This window comes from Meleagris gallopavo, chromosome 20 (genome assembly GCF_000146605.3).
Source record: "Meleagris gallopavo isolate NT-WF06-2002-E0010 breed Aviagen turkey brand Nicholas breeding stock chromosome 20, Turkey_5.1, whole genome shotgun sequence".
NCBI classification, from domain to species: Eukaryota; Metazoa; Chordata; class Aves; order Galliformes; family Phasianidae; genus Meleagris; species Meleagris gallopavo.
Genome location: NC_015030.2, coordinates 4,544,708 through 4,554,567, shown reverse-complemented (window position 1 = coordinate 4,554,567; position 9,860 = coordinate 4,544,708).

Sequence of the window (9,860 nt, the reverse complement as noted above, 5' to 3'; positions counted from 1 at the left end):
AGCGGATCGGTGAGAGGCGAGACAGGAGCGTGCGGCGGGGAGCGGAGGGTAGAAGCGACCCGCGGCGCCGGCAGCGCGACTCTTCTTAGCAGCGCGGCCAGGAGGCGGCCATCTTCCCCGGCCCACAATGCACCGCGCTACGGAGCGCCGCATGGGACAAACGGCGCCGCGCCGGGCCGACCGCGGTTGCCATGGTGACGACTGAGGCGCGTCTTCCCCGCGTCTCCCTCCCCCCCCCGCGGTAGGCTCGAGCCCTGCCCTGCAAGCGGTTCGTCGGTGTTCTAAAGCTGTAAACAGTATCTTGAAGTATCGATCCAAGAAAACACGCATAATTTGATTTATATCAACTTCCATTAATGCTTTCAGCTCGTTTACATTCACAGAACTCGACATGCAAAAGCCCCCATCGTGGATCCCCAGGTCAGTGCAGCGCGGCTGTCAGGAGGAACAGCTGCAGCCCTGCTCACCTCCAGAGAGTTCTGGACACTGATGGGCAGTGATCAAAATGGGAGCAGCGATTGCAGCAGCTGTACGCAGTGCAGATGGACCTCACGGCCGTGCTGCTGCTAATCCTGGCTGCCGACAGCATTAGGAGCCTGTGCCTGTCCTGCCAGAGCGTGCAGGAGTGCAAATACCTCTGAAGGGCACAGCTGTCCCTCTGTTCACATCAGCAAAGCTTGCAAGCAGTGGCTGGTTAAGACTCAAGCCAGGTGTTTTCCCCGATCCCTCGGTCTGTGCTGGGAAAGCTGTGTGTCCCCTGCTCTCTACCCCTTTATTTCAGGGCCTCTTCCAAAATGCTGCCCTGCTCCCAAGGGAACAGCTGTATGCCCTGCTCATCTCACAGTCTGCACAACAAACATTCCTCCAGGCTCTGTGCAGAGATGCAGGATGGAGCCTTGGCTACCTCTGGCACTTACGTTTCATTACTGGGACACTGCAGAAGAGCTGGGGAGCACCAGAGACATACCCTGCTGGAAAACAGGGACCTGGCAGGCTCCCTGTGAGCCTTCTGTAGCTCCACAGATGGTAAAACACTAGAAGTGCCTGCAGTCACAAGACACAGTCTGCACATACAGGAGTGGGCTGGAACATCGCTGCCTGCGTGCCCATGGCATGTCAGTGCCACACTTCCCATTTCCACTCAGACCTGGGAGCCCCCAGCTCAGCCACATGTGAGCTCCTGATCCAGGCACCAGCACCCCAACCCCCTCCAAGGGGACGCTGCTCTGCTAATAGTGCCCAAAACCAGGTGGAGTGACAATCTCCATGCTAAATACTTTGTTTTTCTTTAAACGAGTGATGAAAAGGGCATAACATTTAGTTTTAGTGACAGGGAATTTACAAAATTTGCAGAGATCGTAAATATCAAATGAAAAAAATTATATCTGCACTTTATTAGATCGCTGAATAAGCCTCATCAACATCCTTTTCTAAAGGGCATATGCTGTGGGTCAGGAGGGAATCAGTCTCCATTTAAGTTCCTAGCTTTGATGGATATTGGGATGAGTTGATTTATTCAAGAACAGCACTGCCAAGCAGTTGGCCCCATGGCATCTGCTCTCTGATAGCACAAATCTTCAGGACAGTGGTCATGGGCTCTCTTTGGTCATTTGCAGCTATCTGCTTTAGTCAGAACTACTCGCCTTATTTCAGTCTTCATGGAGCAAGGACCAAAGGGAGACATAAATAATCTTCCATTTATATCTCCATAAAAGTAGTTGTTAGAAACGAAGCCTTTCCCTGAAGTTCTTTTCATCTCACACCACAGTTCAGAATCAGGATTCTCTCATTGTGGAAAAAACTCTGCAGTTTTTATTCAGGCAAAATATTATTCAATTTTGATAGACCATAGCAAGCCCCATGCCACTAGAGTACACCATCTAGGCTACATACATGCTCCTGCTCGGCTACGTGTGGTCTTTCTTAATGTTCTGATTTATTTATTTTTAATGTTTAGTTCATACTTCTACAGTATCACAGGATCTTAAGTCCTCTAATGACAGACTGCTTGCCTTCTTGAGGCAGCACGCTCTTGACAGCTAATTTCCATCTTAAAATTAAAGCAGGTGCTCCATTCCTACCTCAGCAGGCAGAAAGAACAGTTTATCCTCTTTCACTCTCTCTTACATGTATGAAAAATGTTTTTAAGTATTTTTTCCTTTGTTACACCTTCCTAAGACAAAACAATCCCCATTGTCTTAGCATTTCTTTTCTGAACTGATGTCTGAACCCCTCACTCTGTTGTTCCTCTCTCTTTTAGACACTCACCTATTACCTTGCTGGGTTTGCAGTCTTCTAAGACACGTACTCATGCTTACAGGCAGAACCCCACTTTCAAGGCTTAGTTCTGGGCTCTCATCACATCTCAAACCACTGTGTTTCAGCTCTGCTTTTATCTTTTACAAAGCTGAACCCAGGTTTAACAAATCTGTTCTTGATTAGGGCAGCACTGTAAAGCTCTTGTTCTTAGGGAATCTAGGGAATAGAAACTCCGTGTCAAGCAAGCCACGTTCACTGATGTCCTAAAGACCAAAATGCAGAAGGATTATCTTCTAGAAATACACTTTGAAAAATTCTTCTACCTGCCACTCTTTTTAATGAAAAAGTCTCCTATCTCGGTCCCTGTCAGTGCCCATTGTTCAGCCCCATTCAGCCAGCTGCTTCTAATTCCACTCTTTCGTGGGGAGGAAGAAAAGTATGGAAAGAGGAAAGTTATTCATAAACATCAAGAGATTTCATCTTTAATTTTCATTAGTCGCATTCGCAGGTCACCAAATGAGTCGAGATCAGGTTCAAAGTCCACATGCTCAGTCAAAGGGCTGCTCTTTTGAAGGCTTCCACAGCAAATGCATGTCTGCGTGCTCATGCATGCGAACACACCTTCCCCACGCACGGGCTCACAGCCAGACACTGCTTGTACTGCTTTGCCAGGGCTGCCTTCTGTATTTAGGGCTAACAACAAGGTTTGTTTTAACACGTCAGTTGGGGAAGCTTTATATCCTAAAGACAGTAGGTAAAATATTTATTAGGAAGAATATCTATTTTTAACTAAGCCTGATATCATTTCTATTATTTATGCATGTGCAGCACACAGACTTCCCTGCTCATCTCCTTGCAGTAAATGTGAGTCGGAGACCAGAGGGTGGGAGCGGGAAGTGGAGCCCGGGGAGGATGGCACCAAAGGAGGTGGGAAGGGGGTGGTTCTGTGCCAAGTCCAATACGCATCAAGAAATGATTCATGAGATTGACTCTCCATCTTGTAAAAGAATCCCAGTGACCTCCCTCTGAGAGGAGGAGAACTGGAAGATGTGTTCCCAGCAGAGCATCCTCTTCTTCACTTGCTTCTCCATAGGTACACATGCACACAGGAAAGGAAACACACGCTGTGCAGGTGCTAAGCCTGCCAGGTGCTCTGTGTAGAGTTGTGTTAGTCAGGAGGGCCCAATCAGGAGCATGGTGGATTCCCCTTCCCTTCCCTTCCCTTCCCTTCCCTTCCCTTCCCTTCCCCCATTGAAAAGGGCAGAATAAATACTAGGTCAAAATTCTCCCCTTGCCCTTTCAGTGGAAGAAATGGTTTGTCATCAGGGGAAATATTTCACTGAGAAAAGGGGAAAGAGAGAAGAGGTGAGGTAGTGACAAGAAGCAGAAAAACTGCGGGTTCTGTCTTTTCCCTTTGCCACCACTGAACTACAAAAGGGCATTTATTGGCAAATCAGCAGCAGTAGAGTTTAGTTAATGTGTGCGTTTCATATTCTTGGATAAGAGATAGCAAAGAAGGTGGAAGTAATTTGGACTGTGAAGAAACAGCTGTATTTAAGCCCAAAGGTGGCTTCGGGTCACTGCCAAGCGTAAAGATTTCCGCATTCCTGCTCCCACTGCGAAGGCTGAAATGACCACTCTGCAGACCAACAAAAACTGGTTGCTTAATGGAGATGTTTTTCTCATAAAGCCTGAGTGAAGCTGTGCTCAATACATGTGGGGATACAATAGATTAGATAGTTTGTAGGATGCGTTAATAGAGTTCTCAAAGCACTTCACTATCCATCTCCGGGAAAGGCGTTACATAAATGTGAGCTCATTTGTTATCATTATCTCTCTTTGTCTCCTCGCAGGGTGGGTAATTTGCTGGGTTATCGGGCTATGTGTGTTTAAAAACACATGATAGATGTAACCTCAGCAGACACTCACTGGTTTTCTCATTCTTAAGAGCAGAAACGTTTCCTTAACCACTCTGTAGCTGCTATAGATCCTATCAGTTCTGACTCAGCGACAGAACAACCCCAGTGCACCAGAAATAGAAGCCGTGAGTTCTGCTGGCTCCTTCTGAGCCTGTTAAAGCACACCAACCAAACTTCCATTTGCTGATACACCTTTCTGCAAGTGCACCTATCCCCAGAGCACAGACCTGACTTGACATTCTCTTTAACCAGAACGGAACTGCTTAATTAGAAGTAATTCAGCATTTCACAGGATGTTGCTGGGAAGTTCTCGTACTCTGCCTTCTTTTCTGCCTTTGGCTATTGGAGCAGCCTTGGGAAATACTCAGCACAACAACACACAGATTGCTTCAGTCAAAACCACAAAGGTTTGGTTTTATGATGAGCGAAGAGGAGGCAACAGCCAAGAGACCTGGATCCAACCAAACAACCCTGAATGGAACATGCAGCCCAGGCTGACCATGTAGTGTCCCCCACTAATGTCCCTACCCTTGGCAAAAAAAAACCAAAAAATCTCTTCCTATGCCTGAAAAATATATTTATCCATGGAAGGAGCAGGATTCTATAGTTCCTTTTTCACCACTCCCTCAAAATAAACCATTTGAAACCTTTTCCTTATGCCCAGGATGTTTCAAACTCAAGTTCCCAATACAGAGTGACACAACGCTCAGCACTGATTTTCCAGGTTTTGGTGGGTTTGATGGCTGCTGTGTTACTGCTGAGATTCCAGCAGGCTTCTAAGAAATAATGTGACTAGACTTATTATAATTAATGGAAGCAGGATGAATATATACACGATCTTCTCATTTACACAGGGGAACATCCATACAGCTGGAAAGCAAAGGCATCTCTACGTGGTAAAATAAGCACTACATAAATCTGATGTATGAATTTATAGTACACTAATGATTTCCCATTAAACTGCTGATTGAGCAGTCAGGATGTGGCAAGCATGAGAAGCTCACTCTGCTTCCAAGGACCACACCAGTGCCTAATAAGTTTCTGTCCTTGGAAGCAATGCAGTGCAGCTGGTGTAAGTTTGCAGTGTCACTTATTTTGCATGTGCCATGCAGAAAATCCCTCTGAAATAACAGCAAAAGGCAACCGGACCCACAAACCACGTACTGGCAGCATTGATACTGTACTTGAGTCAAAGCAGAGCAGTGCTGATGTTCTCAAGTTTGGATGGCATCCAATTCTCGAAGCAAAGTGCGAAGCGCTGTAAGAAACACCAGCAGAACTGCACAGCCCCCGGGTGCTGAGGAGCCCAGAGATCTGCAGTCCTTCAACTCCTGAAGATCTCCCCCTGCTCCCACTGCCCATCCCAGTGCTGGCCGTGGCCCCGCTGGGTTCCTGCCTCTCGTTGCAGTATCAGCCTAGAAAGCACCAGCTCTGCTCATAGCTCAGCTCATAGCAGGATGCTCCAGCTCTGCTCACAGCCTGGCAGCAGCTCCTGGGTCATGCCAGTTATGCCCACTATCTGCAGCTTCTTAAGCCTTATATCTTGGAAGAGGAATCAATAGCATACCCAGTCCTAATGGCATCCTTGCCAGCAGAGAATCTTCAATGTCATGAGAGCTCCACTTCCCTACTAAAAGCTATGCTTTAGAGCAGGGCCATGTCCCACAGCAGGCAAATGCAATTACTTCCTACTGCATTATAGCATTTTTACCTATCCTGCCTTTAAAGCCTTGTTGCATTTTAATCCAGGTGTATCACCAGCAGCAGCACAGAGTGGCTGTGGCACAGGCAGCAGCTGCTCCTCCAGCACTGACAGAGCTCTCTGTCAGCTCATCCCTGCATGCAGGCAGAGCTCACAGGGCTCACAGGACACCTGTGTGCACAGACCTGCAGACACCCACAAGCTGCCCCCCACCCCATACGTGCTCGGAACCCCCTCGGAGCCGTCCTGCCATCTGTCCATCCTCCTTTCAGGCACGGAGGCATGCCCAGCCTCCACAGACATTACCATAACAGAGCACAGAGCGTGGGAGAGGGAGAGCAAGAGACTGTGCAAAATAATAAGTAATTGCAGGAAGAAACTAGGGCACAACAGTGTCTGTGGCTTTTGATGTTTCCCTCCCGTCCCGCCGTGCCTTCCTCTTGGGGAAAGGGAATGCTGCAAGGTGGGACCAGGCCTTGGCTGTTTCTGTATGGAGCGCCAGTAGGATTATGGATAAATATTGAAGCTATCAAAGAAGCTTAAGGGATTTAGGAACCCACTCCCCATTATTATCCTCTCTGCAGCAGAGGGAAGCGATCTTGCGCAGAGACCTCGAGCACACACCAGGGCTGTGCAGGCTGCTGAAATGCCCCACGCCTGTTAGAAATTTCCCTTCCTTTGTTGGGAAGGGAAAAAAACAACCGGTGCTGTTTGTTATAATAAATGGAGCCAAGGTTTGTGCCTGGCTCAGTGCAGGGAGGACGGGGTGGTGGGGAGGGCAGACCCACGGGGCTGGGAGCTCCATGCACAGCCATCCATCGGCCGTCTGCCTCCTTGGGAAATCCCAGACAGAAATGAGCCGAGGGACCATCCCAGAGGAAAAGCCATTGGTCCTTCTGGTGCGTGCAGAGAGGGACAGAAGTTACCGTACAAATCAATTCCGAAACGGAGAGGCGGATGTGGGATGCTTCAAACCTGCCCTCCATTCAAAGCTCCTGCTAAAGATTCACAAAAGAACTTCATTAACAAAACATGACCATTCCCCCTCCCAGCTCCCAGATCCTGCTGCAGGACGGCTCTGCTGATGGTAAAAAGATTCTTGGTGTGTGTGCCAGCACAGGGAGCACCACCCCGAGCCCCAACCCCTGATGCAGCTTTCCTGCAGTCCTGGCTGATGCAGGAGCAGACCTTGAGCAGCCAGAATGGTTTCTCTGCCACACTTTGTAGGGAATGCTGCAGTTTTAAACCACAAATTAAATTTTTAATGAAACTTCATAACGGTTGTACCCAAATGTAATGTAATATTGATAGGAGCTGTGCATCCAGCTAGCATGAGATTGCCCTAGAAAGCTTTTTAGGATGTTATGCAATGTATGGTTAAATTAATTATTTGTAATGAAAGGACCTGTGCCCCTATAGCATCGCTGATGTGCCGGCACAAAGAGCACACTCCTCGTTCTCTCTGGATGTAAATGTCAGGCGTTTCAGGAAGAAACTGACTTCTGAGATGGGAAAAATGAAAGAGAGCGAAGGAAAAAGGAGGAGAGACCGAATGTGTGTGAGAGAGACAGAGAGAAATGGAGAGGGAGAGATCTGCAAAGAAAGACTGCAGCAAAATGCAGCAGATTTCAGAACTCCGATCCAAAGTGTTGGTCTGTTACAGGAGGGAATACTCCATCTTCCAGGCGGTGCATTTGCACTAACTGCACACCCTGCTCAGGCTGCCCTAATGAGATCTGTAAATTTTTGAAGGCATTAAAAATACATATTCTGCATATGCACAGCTCTGCAGCCTTCAGCACTCACCTCCCGGCCCTTTCTGTGCTGCACGGGGCGCGGGGCTCCAGCAGCACCCAGCTCACCCCACACGTGGCACCACGGAGACCTGGGTGCTGTCACTGCTGTGTTCCCAGCACCCATCCTCGTGCCACATCCGGGTGCACGGGGAGTGGGTCTGCAGCAATGAACCCCGGGGATGTCGGCTCTGCCATCCTCCAGAGGCACCAACGCTGGGAGCTGAGCTTCTCGCTTTGCCCATCACAGTTTCCCGTGGCAAAGCCGTCTCCATCCCATAATGGATCATATTGCACAGAGGAGACTTAGCTGCGGAATCAGCATTCCACCCCAGGAGGATGGTTTGTGTGCAGCCGCTTCCACAAACAGGAGAGAGAGCTTCCACTCCCTGCTCTGCGTCCGGCCCCTGGGATCACAGACATCCACTTCCAAAATGCCCTTTGTGCATCTGTAGCAAAGGAGGGCTGGGGCTGAACACCTCTGAGCAGCAGCTCCGCACCGAACGCTGGCCCAAGGGGACCCCAGGCTGTCCAAAATCCTCCGAATCACAGACACAAATGTTCCTGCTGGCTCCTGCTCAGCACCACACCACCTCCAAGATTCCCGGATCGCTGCGCTCAGCTCTTTCCATCTACAGAACAATAAATCAGCCACAGAGAACGCTTGAGGAGAGGCGAGAGAAGAGTTAAAAATAATAGGGCTCCATTATTCCATTATATCTATCCGGCTCCTAAATCTGCAAAAGCAATAACGGATCTCACTGCATGATTCAGTGGTTCTGGGAAAGCTGAATTCTCTGTCATATTTTCTCGTTCTTTCTTCACACGAGGAGGCTCGGGGGGTTACTGCATGTATCTGTTGGAGCGCAGCTCTGTTGTTTTTTCCTATCCAGGTATTTATATGGTCTCCATCACCATAGTATCAGAGTGTTTATTTTACTGCACCTGTCACCTTGGTCTCCTCTCAGCATAATGTACTGTGGATGACAAAAGCTCCCTAGTTAAATTGGTTCCGTGATATGAACAGCTTTGTCAATACCACGCAGATGTTAACAGAAGTGGGCACCGATTCCGCTGCCTCCCAGACCCGTTTTACACGGTGGAACTGTACTGCCTGCAGTAACATTGTTTTCAGTTTGCATTGCCGCCTGTGGCGGAAGAATTCGACCTACACTCCTTTCAGCCTTTTCCACAGCATCCCTTTATCCAAGGGAAAGGCACTAACCAGCAGAAGGGAGAGGCCTGCCCAGCGTCCACCCCTGCCCAGCATCCCTGCGTCCTCCCCTCACACCCACCTCTCTGCTCCAGTCTGGCTGCATCCAAACAGCACACAGCACAAAGAGCAGAGAAGAGGAGAAGTAACCACTGCAATAAAGCCAGAAGTGAGGAACCCAGAAGGAAATACATATATATACACATATATTTTCCCCCGGAATTTCCTAAAGCAAAGCACACAGCCTTGGGGCTGCGCTCCTCCCGAGCTCCACAGCTCCGAGCTGAGGGCAGGGACAGTGCTGGAAGCAGCTCTGGGAAGGATCTGGGTGAGCAGCTCCTGTAACCCCGAGGTCACTGAGCATTTTGGTGGCTCTGGTAGCACTGAGCAGTGACAGCACTCCGGAGCACTGCAGAATCGCTGAGCGTCGGCACCATCCCGGGCACCACAGCCACTCGTGTCCCGGTGCTGCCAGCAGGAAGCATTCTGTGTCACAGAACTCGGGGGCAGGTGAGCACATGTGATAAAAAGGCAACGGGGTGAGTCACGGAGCGATGTGCCAACCGGGGGGAGGGCTTGTCCTGGGGGGGGAGGTAGGGGGAAGGGAAGTGCCCAGCAGCGGCAGCTCTTCGTCCTTTGCAGCTCCGCGGCCTGAAGGACCTTGTCTTTTCCTGACCCACTTCACTAATCAAAATTAATTGCTTCACATTTCACAGGATAACTTGGCATTATGTAAATACTCCAGCCATATGGGCTGCTGCAGTGCAGATTTGGCGGGGCAGGAACTGAACCGAGCCGAAAGGACCGAATTCACGAACGGTGCGATCGGAAACCGCTCCCTAGGCGCCCCGCAACCCCGCACAGCCCCGCAAAAAGCCGACGGACGGCGCTGGGGAACGGCGCGGGGAGCGGCACCGCACGCCCCGGGGTCACGCAGCGCCGAATCTCCGCCGCCCGTCCGACGTTGAGACGGG